The sequence below is a fragment of the Meriones unguiculatus genome, chromosome 17 (genome assembly GCF_030254825.1).
Source record: "Meriones unguiculatus strain TT.TT164.6M chromosome 17, Bangor_MerUng_6.1, whole genome shotgun sequence".
Classification (NCBI taxonomy): Eukaryota; Metazoa; Chordata; class Mammalia; order Rodentia; family Muridae; genus Meriones; species Meriones unguiculatus.
The window spans coordinates 55,113,742-55,127,872 of record NC_083364.1 but is presented as its reverse complement, the minus strand read 5'-3'; positions in this window follow the sequence as shown (position 1 = coordinate 55,127,872).

The following is a 14,131-nucleotide window of genomic DNA, read 5'->3' as shown; positions in this document are numbered from 1 at the left end:
AACACGGTAAAGTATTAAATCAAAAGCAGATGCTGATCTTGTAAGGTCTTATCAGTTTCCTATGGCTGCTGCAATACTGGGTCACAGCCTGGAAGCTGAAACAACAGCGACGCTGGCTGTGGTTGTGACTCAGAGGGGTGAGGACTTGCTCCTCAGTCCTGTGCAAGAGCAGAAGACATTCATTCCCTCATAGTTCAGGTAGGTAAGTGTCCACTGTCAAAGACTGGGTCAAGACACCTTTCCCCAAAGGCGTCAAATGACCCTTTCTTTCACAGGGGTCGCATATCAGATGTTTATATTTCACAATTCATAAGAGTAGCAAAATTAAAATTATGAAGACTCAACAAAAATAATTTTGTGCTTGAGGGTCACCACAAGAGGAGGAAGTATATTAAAGGTTTCAGTCATTAGGAAGATTGAGACCTACTGTTCTAGAAGATTACAGGCAGAATCCTCCTGAACTCAACTTAATCTGAATAACACTATTCTCTACTTCTGTCTCTTTGTTTGTTTGCATCCTTGCTAGCGTTCTTGATTGTTGTTGTTTGAGACAGGTTCTCACTCTGTAGCACAGACTAACCTGGAATTCACTGAGTTGTCCATGCTGGCCAGAAACTTGAAACGGTCCTGTCTTGGCTTTTCTAGAACTTCCATCCCATATGTGAACACAGCTTCTGTCTCCCTCATCATGTGACTCTGCCTCTGAGTCGATATGTGCTTCAAATCTTTTTTTTTTTTTCAGAAATAAAAACAGCAGCTTCCAGTAATGCTCTCTGTCTTTTGCAAAGAGAATTGATGAGGAGTTACGATGACAGTTGTCTGTGGGCATAAGGACAAATAGTTAGAATGTAGTTTAGATTAGGCTGGTTTAGTAATGTGGTTGTAGGTTCCTCTCCAAAGTCCATGACTTCTCTAAACCTTAAGAGTTCCCTAGGTTTTCAGCACCATGTATGATTTTTTTTTCTAGTTGAGCAGAAACCCACAACAAATCAAAATGCAGAGCTGTAGAGCCCAATTCCAGGGCACACATCTACAAAACAGTTCCTACAACTGTAGCTTAGGAAGCACTACAAAAGAGGGAGTAGAACAAGCATAAGACCCAGAGGACTGCGGGGTTTGATGTGAGCCTGTGTCTACCAGACATGTCAAAAGCTACACTCAGAATGTTCCACCACCTTGAATTTCTAAACAATATCTGAACAGGGTCAACAGCAACAGACATGGCAAAGTGGAAAGAGAAGACCGGACACCTCAACCCTACAATGAGCTAGAGGCAACTAAATAATAATGAGAGCAGAAGCAATATTCTTCTTCAGGTGTTGATGAATATTACTAATAATTAATATTAATTCATATTATTAATGGGGCTTAGTTCCTTAATCTACAAGGTCCCCAAATAACCACACATGGAGACTATGATTGAATCAAAAGCCAAATAGAGAGCTGAGCATAATATGTAGCCTGCCGTCCTAACAGTTGGTTATCCAACAACAAAACATATGTACAAGTAACAGTTCACAGACCCAGCAGGTTGTATTTACGAATATAAACACACAAACACATATACATGCATGTAACAATAATTAATTGAAAAAGAGGGCAAGGATTAGGAAAAAAGAAAGGAGAGTTATCCCGAAGGGCTAAGAGACAGGAAAGGGAAAAGGGAGATGATACGATTATATTATAATTTTAAATATAAAAGAAATAAAAAACAAACATAAACAGTAATATTGAATTTAGGTATTTGATGGGTTCTTTTTAAGCTCCCTGTCATTGCATCTTATAGATCTTTATTCAAATGACAATATGTCCTCAGTCTCCAAGGTAACAAAAATTTCAGGAAAGTATCAGTTAATACCCGCTTTAGAAAATCTCTCTAAAATGTGAATGCCACCTTCCAATTTACTTTCTACTGCCTCTATCCACCATTTCTATTGGAACTAACTATATAAATAAATAAAAAATATAGAGCATACATTTCCACATAAAATTTCTATAATGTGTTTTTAAAAGATAACATTCATTTTTTTTTATTTTCTCTTTACCAAATAAATATTCTTATTGCAGAACATTTGGGAATTATAAAAACCTCTATCACCAATGTTATGTGGTACATTTTTCTTCAGTGTTTTTGCTTTTGAAAAATCTCATAAGTTGTATGTTTTGCTGGCTTATGCATCCATCTATGTATATCAATCTACCTAACACCCATCTCTATGTACTCACTACTTATCATCCAAAAATCAATTGATTTATTAAATCTTCTATTATTGCTATAAGCTATCTACTTATTTATCATCTCTCTTACAAGCTAGATTATTGCAAGCTACGTCATACTGAGAAGATTTACCCCCCAATAATATACATATTCCAGAAGACTTTGGTTTTATAATCCAACACTATAACATGATAGACACTGTAAATATTAGTACGTCAGGTATATCCTTGCAGTAATGCCACTTTAGGGAAACTACTATTGAAAGAAGTCATTTGTGCAAACTCTGTCCTCTGCTAGTCTCAAAGGAAGAGGGGCTCTCAGAATTGCAAACACAAATAAATATTGTTGGATTCCTGCCATGTGTGTCGGGGGTGGGAGGACTCAGTCAGATTCCAGTCTTTTCCCTCAAATTCTCTATTTCTTCACAATCCTTAAGGCTTTAAAAGCAGCAGGGTAGGTAGCTAAACGTAGAATAGGTAACACTCTTTTCACTAGCCTGAGTGATGAGAAGAAATGGTAGGTTGAATTCCTGAGACAGGAAAAATGTTTTATGTTTAAAGTCCTGGAGCTTTTGTGTGTACACCTCAGAGAAGCAGGGTAAGTGATCCTACTTCTCAAAAGAAATAAGAACTACAAGGTCTTTTTTGGCACAATGGGAGTCACTGAATGCTGTAGGAAAAGGAGTGATGTTCAAATTGTATTCTTCAGTCTCAGATTGTTCAACAAACAAGTGTGTCCCTATTTACATCTAATTCACTTTCATAGATAAATTATAAATTCAGTATGCCATACCGTAGATATTTTATACTGACTTTGAATATTTTTTTTTACCTTGAGATTTTGTTCCAAAACACATACAGACTAAATTCCTTGAAAAGTGTTAATAAACCTTAGCATAAAATAGAGTTTAATGTCTTACTTTTCTAACCCCAAGGTCAATCTCAACTTGGTTCTAGTACTCTTTATAGAGATATATTTCTATTTCTTTTAATTATGTGTAGGTGTGTGTGAATTGCTCTGCATAAGTACACTTACATGAAAGTCCCTGGAGGCCAGAGGCTTCAGGGTTGCTGGAGCTGAAGTTCCAGTCAGTTGTAAGCCATCTGAAGCTATGCTGGGCTATGAACTCAGGACCTTCAGATGAGCAGCAACTGATCTTAACTACCCTCCGACCCCCCCCTGTCTCCTGGACTCTAGATTTTTAACATTCCACATGCTTCCCAACCAAAGAACACGTGTTGCTATAAATACTTCATCACAAAATTTATGTAGTATGTTATTTATGTTATTTCAGATTGTTGTTTTGCAAAATGTGATGTAGAAAATGAAAATGTTTTCCAACTGCATTTTTACCCATTTGGCAGCTAGCAACTCATTTTTCAATTGTTTGGAAGGAACCATAATGCAACCAACCACATTATAGCAGATTGTGAGGTCAGTAAACTATTCTGATATATGGGTATGGTAACCAAACAATAGGAAAACATAGCAGCTTTGAGGCCAGCTTTGGCTAAAACCCATACACATGTACATACATACATATGTACATTCATATGTAAACTATATACATATGTATAATTAGAGAAGAGAATGTACATATTAAGTACAGGGAAGAACTGAAAGTACTAGACATGAAATTAAGGTCGCATGAGAAGGAAAATGATGAACTGATTAGTTTGGATAAAAATAATCTAGAGACCAAGTTGGAGTAGGCCCAGAATCTTCTAAGATTTATCTTTTCAAATAATATTAGATAGTTGACAGCAGGTTGACAAACAAAATATTTCCTACATTCTTACTTCTAGTATGATTAAGTGATGTTTTGAAAATCATAACTTTTAACATTTATAGTTAATCATGAGCCCTTTGTAGAGAACAATTTCTTCAGGGACATCCCTGATATGTTATCAGCTCATTTTCTGTTTGGTTAGGACTCCATGTTTTTAGATGCATCATCACCCTGATATTTAGCTTGAGCCCACATTAGTAGATGTTCCTTCTAGCTTATGTTGGAAAAAGAATTTTACATCATTTCATTTGGAAAAACAAAGTATGATGTACATTTTCCTCACAGCAATGAAAATAAGAGCTTGGCGTACCTCTGTGTTCTCAGAGGGTATTAAAATACCTCAGCTCTTCTTAAGGTCATGTGTCACTAACTGCTTTGAAGACAACTCAGAATGCCTAAGGATTCTAGTCAAATAAAAACTATTGTTCTTAGGCACAAAGTTGGTCACCTTATGAAAAAAGAAGTATATTTTATTGTTCAGAGATGTTAATATATTACAGAGTGACGATATGGTACCACATTTTACCTTTGAAATTATAAATTAAAAAGTGAGATATTTTGGGTGTTCCTTTTGTTCCACTGTCAAAGGTCACTTATTCCTGGCATAAGAAATGCATTCCAATAGATAAATCTGAGTTAGAAAACACATAAATAAGGAAGTGATTATCCACACTACAAATGATTCACTGCAGGTGGCTGTAAGACCCTACTAGCTGTTTTAATTGTTTACATTTCAGTAACTCTTGGATAGAAAGGCTTGGTGGAATAAAAATGCTGTAATGCTAAAAACAATTTCTAAAGAGCAATTAAAATTTAAAAAAATCAGAAGGAAGAAAAAGAAACCCTCCCTTACCAGTGGATTTGGGGAAGGGCATGCGTGGTGAAGAGGGAGGAAGGGAGGGATTGGGAGGGGAGGAGGAAGGGAACTAGAGGGAGGATACAAAGTAAATAAAGTGTAATTAAAAATAAAATTAAAAAAAATTAAAAATTAAACAAAATAAAGTCAGGGAATTGCAATTGCCCTCAAGGACAATAGATGAAGTATACTATTTTTCGAGCGGAAGAGCAAAGAGAAAGTAAATGTGTCTGTGTTATTCAGTAAAGAAAAACAGCTTTGTGGTTTCACTGTCAAAAAGTCCATAAATTAAAGTTATAGAGAAGGGTCAGTAATTGAGAGCCATCGCTTCTCTTCAAGAGGATCCAAGTTCAATTCCCAGCACACGACTGTTTGTAACTCCAGTTCCAAGAAGACCTGATACTCTCTTCTTTCCCTACACAGGCACCAGGCATTCCTATCTACCGTCTAGACACTCATACAAAAAAATGAAGTATCCATGAATCATACCCAAACCATCTAGATATGGCTATATTTACCTGGGGAAACGCCAGGTCACACTGAGACTTTTAAAATAAAATATCTATTGAATAGGAATAAATATTCACACTCAACTATAAATTTTTTTTTAAAATGTAAAATTTATTACATCATCTGTCAAGTAAAAATCCAGTTACAGAAAGGTAAGCCAACGGCTTAATAACTGTTGTTCTACAATCTATCATGTATCACCTCTTCCAAACCTCTTCCAAAGTAGTGAAATTTATAATCAGTTGGTGAACCAAGATGGGGAAATAGCATATTATGTAGTAAACTCACTCTATCACGGTTTTTTTTTTTTTTCAGCAAGCAAATCTCACACTGATGTTAAACATCAGGTGATTTAGGGAGCATCCTTTGATCAGCTTTTACAGTACTGTGGAGCCGGGAGCAGGATTATGCTGAAAAGAATCCAAGAAGACAAGCCAGGAACCTCAGCCTTGCCTGTCAAAAGCTCTGAGCTTGCATTTTCTTAGCAGAGTTGTCCTTTGTTAGGCTATATAGTGGTATATAGTGGGATTAATTTAACCTCATCTACTAGCAGATATGATGACCCTTAGAATTAGCTACTTTGGGCAAGGTGGAGGATCAATTTAGAAGCTCCCAAGTTAAGACTGGAAAATTTCTGAAAGAATACATCTTAGATAATCATGTAAATGATTTTTTAAAATCTTCATTGTTTTATTTATGACCTTTTCTTGTATGCTGAGTTTTTTTTATAGTTTAAAATTGTGATTATATTAAAAATTAAACACAGTCAAAATAATTTGTAACTATTTGTTACAAATAGTTAATAGAGATAATTAAAACTGAGGTGTCATTCATTCCTGTTCTAGGGTCAAATCTCACTTTATTTTTGTTAAATAAGAATGTGACCAAGTGTTGTATTTCTTCTTTTTTTTGAGTTTTTTTTTAATTTTTTAATTCTTTATTAATTACACTTTACTCACTTTGTATCCTCCCTGTGGTTCCCTCCCTCCTCCTGTCCCAATCCCTCCCTTCCTCCACCCTCTGCATACATGCTCCTCCCCAAGTCCACTGATAAGGGAGGTCTTCTTTTCCTTCCTTAAGGCCCTAGTCGATTAGGTCTCATCAGGAGTGGCTGCATTGTCTTCCTCTGTAGCCTGGTAAGACTGCTCCCCCTCAGGGGGAGGTAATTAAAGAGCAGGCCAATCAGTTCATGTCAGAGACAGTCCTTCTTCCTGTTACAATGGAACCCACTTGTATACTGAGCTGCCATGGGCTACATCTGTGCAGGGATCTTAGGTTATCTCCATGCATAGACCTTGGTTGTAGTATCAGTCTCAGGGAAGACCCCTGTGCTCAGATTTTTTGGTTCTGTTGCTCTCCTTGTGGAATTCCTATCCTCTCCAGATCTTACTGTTTCCCACTTCTTACATAAGATTCCCTGCACTCTGCCCAAAGGGGACAAAGGACGAAGTGACAGCTGGGATACAAAGTGAATAAACTCTAATTTATAAATGAATAATTTTTAAAATGTTTCTATTGCAGTGTAGGGTGATTACAGTCACCAATTTTCAAATAACATTTGTTCTATATATTTCAAAGAACACCAAATGTTTTATTTACTTGATCAAATATATTAATAATAACTTATTTTAATATCTTTGCAACATCAGAAAGAGCTATAAGTACTGGCCAATTCAATCAATTGAATTGTGACAGCAAATTTGAGAAGATCGAGTAGTTAAGTGGTCTCTTGCCCATTGAATCCATCATCTCAAATCAAAGCAAGTATTGGTTTCATAGTTCACAAGAGCAACAGGCAGAAGTCAATCATTCCAAATAAATCTCTGTTTCTGGAGATAATATTAGAAAACATAACACTCCTGTTGATTATTTTAATTCTTTACATTATTTACCTAATGCCACATATATCATCTATTTATAAACTATTTTCACATTTTTTTAAATATCAGAATACCTGATAATGTGAGAAAAACAATATTGAGACACATAAATTCCTTCATGAATTAAATGAGGTATCTTGGCCCTGATGATACCTCAGGAGCAAATTCAGAGCGATGAACTAATATATTTCTTCTTAGATATTAATGAGGGTTCAAGCCACAGAAAACCAATAACCTGAGTATCTTTGGAATATGATGTTGGAAGCTTGAACTACTTTTTGAATACCACTAGGATTAGAAAAAGAAAACTACACGGATGACAGTCATAACCTAAAGACTAGATGATAAAAGAGCTTTGTGACAGATGAATGTCAGGGGCCATCTAGTCTTATCATGAAAATCAAAAGGAACAGTGTGGTATAGAGCAAGCTCCCACGGTTTAATGAAAAAGAGAGGAAAAAAAACACACAGGGAAGAGAAAAGTGAGTAGGAAGGGTGAGTGACAGAGTGTAGAGAGAAGACTGAGTGGGCAACAGATCTCTGTTGGAGGCCACAGGAAAGTGAGGACTTCTACATACTCAATCACATCTATAACTTCAACTGAAAAATACAGATGGAGTAAAGGAGTTATTCACAATCCCTGAATAAGTTGGAGAAAAGATCAGTTCCCTAGAGCTAAATAATAGGTACTTTGAACTTATACTTGGGGGCATTTTTTTCAGTTATTTGAACAATTGCACAGTAGGATTAAGTCCCAAGGGAAGTCCATGAATGAATCTCACCATGCACATCCTAGGAGAGGTCAGAGAAGGCAGCCTTTAGACCAGGAGACTGAAGCTCTCCCACAGTGGGAAGACAGATCTGCACCATCTTATTGCAAATAAGCACTGTAACCTCTAAAACAGAATTACAAACATTTATTTGTCAAGTAAATTGCATTTCTGACCTTCAGAGCCTTGAGAAATTACAGTTGTGAATGATTGTTACTTATATGAGGGCATCCATTAGAACTGCACAAAACGGTGACCGCAAGCATGATTCAGAAACCGTGCCTACTGTTTGGTTCATCACAGCTCTGGACGACACACCCTAATGACATATCCCTTCAATACTACGGATGGATATCATTCTCTAACCAAAATCCATTTTCCCCTGTAACATGTTTGTCATTCTCTAATGTTCTCTGTAAAAATAAAGCAAGCAAGCAAACAAAAACCCAATTGAGCAAAAACTTCTGCTGAGTACTATTTACTTCCTATAGCGACAATTTCACCCAAGTTTTACAGGTAAGGTATTTCAACTGGAAATGGGTAAATTGAAAATGTATTTCACTGTTTTGTAAATTGCAAGCTAAATGCGTAGAGATGAAGTTTTGCCCTGTGAAATAAAAAATTTTCCCATTCATTCTTTTTCCCTTTAAACAATGAGATTTGCCTTTTGGAACATCTATAAAACAATATGTAACAAACATTGGCATATTTTTTGTTTGTTTGTTTGTTTGTTTGTTTTTCTTCTAGCAAAGCTCTAATCCTATTTATTTATTTTTATTTCAAGCTAAACAAAAGTAAAATCACGTCCTTCTCTGTCATTAACTCCTTCACTCAATCTTTTTTATTTATTTATTATTTTTAGTAGCACAAACTCACTAAGAAACTATCATTAGGAACCAAAAAGAGAACAATCCCTTCTAAAAAATGTGTGTTTTTTTTGTTTTGTTTTGTTTTGTTTTTGTTTTTGTTTTGTTTTTTTTTTTGTGGACAAGTGGAAGGAAAGATAGGACTGGAAGGTGACAGTACCTCCAGGAGAAAACCAACAGAACCAAATAACTAGGGTCCAGAGGGGCTTTCAGATACTGAAGTATCAAGAAGGACAATGCATAGACTGGACATAGGCCCCCTATATAGATGTAGCAGTAGGGCAGTTCAGGTTTCATGTGGGTTCTCAATAAAAGGGAGTGGGCTCTGTATCTGACATGGACTCTGTTGCCTGCTTTCTGATCACTATCCTCTGACAGGACTGCCTTGCCAGACTACAGGGGCAAAGGACTCAATCATTCCTGATGTGACTTAATGAGCTGGAGTCGGGTGGGGGTTCCCCTTAGCTGAGGAAAATGAGATGAGGGAGAGGGAAGAGGGAAGGAGAGTGGGGCCTAGAGAAGAGGAGGAAGGGGGCTACAATTGGGATGTAAAGTGAATAAATTAATTAATCCATTAAAAATTTAAAAACCTTTTTTATAGTGTAGGGAAACTTTGCTTCATTGTGCTTCTAATATTTCTTGATCTTGAGGCTCTGACTCTGTTTTGACCATCTCTCTCTCTAATGTTGACATAAAATTTACATACAAGAGAACTTCTTTGAGATTGACCAGTTAATATATCTCATGCAAATTTCTTATATTTACAATGAGGTGTCTACAAGTACCAACTAAGGACCATGTATGGACTTGACCTAGGCTCTTTATACATTCATAGATGATGGTTTGTTAGGTCAACATGTGGGTCCCCTAGAAAGGAGAATGGAGTCTGTTTGTGGTATGGAGCCTACTGCCTGCTTTTCGATTACTTCCCCCTGGTGGGGCTGCCTTGCCAGGCCGCAGGGGAAGAAGTACTCAGTTCTGGGTGTGAGTTGGTAGAGAGGAGGATCCCCTTATCTGAAGAGTAGGGGAAGATTATTTTAATAACCACCTACTATGAAAATACAAACATTGGACACTCCAAAACCCTTAGTTCTTTAAAATAATATGTTCATTTATAAAACACCAGGTGTGTAATGTGTTCATGAAACATGTTTACTCCAGAAGTTAACTATAGATTGATGTTGGTATAAAATCTGTGAACAGAGAAGTATTTACTAGCTCCAAGTTTGATGGGAAACACGGATGATGCAAACAGATCATTAAAAAAAATGCACTCTTCTATAATAATCATGTGAGCAGAGTATTGGGGGAACACAAAAAGGAACAATTAACTTTCTAAGGACATGGTAACCTCACACAGTTTAAATTTTGAGAACCATCCATTTTCTTTTTTTTTCTTTTTAAATTAATTAGTTTATTAATTATTCAGTTTACATTCAGATCATAGGTGCTTCCTCCTCTCCTCCAGTTCTGATCCTTCCTCTCACTTTTCCCCATCTCCCCTCTCCTACTCCTCAGTTAAGGGTCGCCACCCCTCTACCAACTCACTCCAGCACATCAAGGACTGAGCAAGACAACTCCGCCAAGGGAACTGATTGAAAAGCAGGCAACAGACCCCATGCCACAGAGAGACCCCATTCTCCTTTCTAAGGGACCCACATGTAGGCCTAGCTGCCCATCATTTACATATGTGTAAAGGGCCTAACTAGGTCAAATCCACGCATCATCCTTGGTTAGTGCTCTATAAGCATCCCTGGGCCCTGGCTAGTTGCTCTGTTGATCTTCTTTTGGAGCTCCTGTCCCCTTTGGGTCTTTTTATTCTTTCCCTCATTCTTCCACAAGACTCCCTGTGTTCTGTCCAAAGTTTGGCTGAGAGTTTCTGCATCTGGTTAAATCATCTGTGGGGTGGAGTTTCTCGGGGGATAGCAATGCTAGTCTCCTGTCTTCAAGCATGGTAGAGTAATATTAATAGTGTCAGGGTTGGCTCTCTCCCCTGGGACAGGTTTTAGACTGGGCCAGGCATTGGTTGGATATTGCCTCAATGCTCTGTCTTTATCCCTGCACATTTTGTAGGCAGGGAAAATTTGGGGTTGACGTTTTTATGGGTGAGTTGGTGCACCCTTCCCTTCACTAAGTGTCTTGTCTATTTAGAGAGTGGCCTCTTCAGTCTCTATGACCACTGCTACTGAAAGTCACAGCTAGAGTCTCCTCCCATAACCTCCCAGGAGAAATATGTCCCCTCCAGCTCCTCTCAGGTCTGCTTTTCTTTGCAAACACTCTCTCCTCCCAGCTCCTCCCTTCAGTCTGATACATAGCCTCATTTCTCTGCTCGCTCATTCCTCAAACCTGCTTTTTATTTTCCTTAAGAGAACATAATATCTCTGGTGAACTTAACCAACAAAGACTGAACTAAAAGCTCCAGAATTTCCTGAAGGTTCTAATATGAAGAGCTTTTATTGCAATCAAAATGGAGCAGAAGAAGAGAGGAAACTGTCTTTAAAATTAGTTTACTATTAATATTATAATGTAAATTATGAACATGTCTTTAGGCACATAGGCTAAAATTCAGGCAAAAGAGCCTGAAGTCACTAGCTGGGAAGTCAGCTCTGTTGGCTTAAAAAATAAAAATAAAAAAGCAAACTTTTTGTGATAGAGCAATAATTTTGACAGTGTGCTTTAAGGATGCATCCACAAAGTTTTGATTTTAATGAAATATCAGTTTGACTTGGAACCTTAGTCTTTTAATTTTACACCTCAAATGTCTAAACCTGGTCAACTCTATGACTCTAAGGTGTGGCAGTAATTCATTCACAGCCCATAGTACACCCACCACGGGGAAGTATCATTCATCATTGGCAAATGAAAACCACAAGCAGGAAAAGAAAGTACAATAAACATTACTTTCTATTCTATAATATCCGTACTCCCCAAGGAAAGGCAGATATAGCCATATGAGCACAAGCTAAGCCATCTTATTACCACAGCAACAGAATCTAATTAAAATGGTTCACAGGGTTGCGCTGTCTCTTCACACTAGTGTGTTAATTGTGTGCTCTCACACTACCAGTGACCTTCCAGTCTGTACTTTCTTAAATGGGTGTATATATTTGTTAAAAAGTTTACAACGATGGGCCTTTAAATGTATCAGGTAGAATAAAAAAACATGAAAATGGAAACAATGATGTCAGAGCACTTTATCCTTAATGTTTTGAGCACCCCTTAAGCATGGCCATCTGCAATCTATCAGCAATCTGACTTGACATGAAAGAAAAAAAAAAGAAACTCTTGTCACAATATTATCATATAAACACCCTCATTTGGCCTTTATGCAATCAAATTTACTGTAAAAATAAAACTTTCATGACAATATTTCTTCAAATCAATTTGTTCCTTTCATCATGATCTGTATTTTTATACCGTTCATTTTATACATTACATCTAGACAATAATTTTGACATTTTATCTAATAGGATATCTGACCCTTTGTACTGTCTGATATTCTTTGGTCCCCACTGTGTTAAAGGATGGTATCACTCCAGTAGGGTAAATTCAGATTTGCTGGCCTGTGACTTCAAGGTTCATTAAAAATTCCTCACCGACTTGTATTAATATAAATTAGTAGGCAGAAAACATAATTCAGCGTAAGGTACCAATTTTTATTCAGATATTCTATTAGCATATAATTGTCTTTTTTGAAGAAATTAAAGGTGCATTATTATACTTGATGTGACACAAATTATAAAAAGCAAAAAATTCTCTTGCAAGGTTCTGCAGTTCTCCAGTAATTATCCATATTGCACCCTGGAAACTAAAATTAAATACATAAATTAAAGCAGTGGGGGAGATAATAACACTGTAAAGGGGGTCCAGATTTAGCACAGTGTATCATACCTGAGGCTTAGTCTGAGAAGAGCCACTGTTGGCTTGATCATCCAGGAATTAAAATGGGTTTCCTACAGACCTGAGCTTGATTGAGACTGAAGTGATCTCTTGCCATTTGACTAAAAGAACATTTCTTCTGTTCAAGCAGTACTTATGCAAATGGGTCTTCTCTGTCACTTTCTGAGCCTGTTCATGGAGTGTCTTAATCTTCATGATTCACTGGATATGAGTAAGGCAGCAAAGTGCTATACAAATTCAGTTACAGTTACTATCTCTTCGCATTCATACATTGACAATTTCAGCTTCTAGTTGGTGGAAGATGTGCACGCGCAGACACACACCTAGCATTCCTTTTATTGAAAGCGGCCTTAGGTTGCACTTACAATATTTGTATAGACACACTTACTGATAATTGCCCCAGTTGACAAGCCTAGGGGCTTCTCATTCTACCACCAGAACTCCTCAGTTGGAATAAAGTTCAATTTGGCACTAAGCTTAAAAGCCAAAGGAATAAAAGCAAGTTTGAATTCCCATAACATTTTATTTTTTTTAATGTAGTGATTCTTTCTGATAAGATGAGAAATGGGTGACAAAAATCACACTATATATTAAGCACATCTGATTTAGTCCCAAGCACAGAGAAAAGATCAACTTAAACATACTCTTTCTGCCTCCAATGGGTAAAAATGAGCAAAGATGGGAAACTATTTTAATAGGGATTTTGGTTCCAAGTATTCTTCTGATACTCTTCATATGTAAACCCCATATGTAAACATTTGGATATGTTCTGTTCATACAAAATCTACTGAAAATAGAGATATTTTATGGGGAAAAATGTCTATCCTCTTAACTGAATAACTATTTCATCATAGCTCTGTATAAAACCTATCAGAAGCAGCACCAGGCTTTACCTCATGTCAATGCTAATCAAACTGCAATCCAATCAAGGATGTAGTACTAGCCATTAGCTAGATTGTCATAGGTAAGGAAGCTGCAAAGAAAACATCCTATGCTCACACGCATAGTCTTCCCTATATAGTGTGGCTGCCTAATTCCCATTGTACAGTCCCAAATACCAATGCCGAGTCAAAAGAGTACTCTACTTGAAGGTGATCAGCAGCCAGTGGGCAACATGCTACCTTATTTGGACACTTTTGGCCTTGGAAGAGTGTTGCTGGTCTGCCACTTCACAGCAAGGCCCATGTGTTAAGGGATTAATCTTGATGCTATTTTATATGTAGGTGCTAGAAACTTTGAGAGTTGACACCAGTTGCAGTGTCCTCTGGTATTCTTCCTCTACTCTTAATTTTGTAATAACAAATTCTGGCCATGATGAGCTGCTCTCCACAGTAGGCCTAAA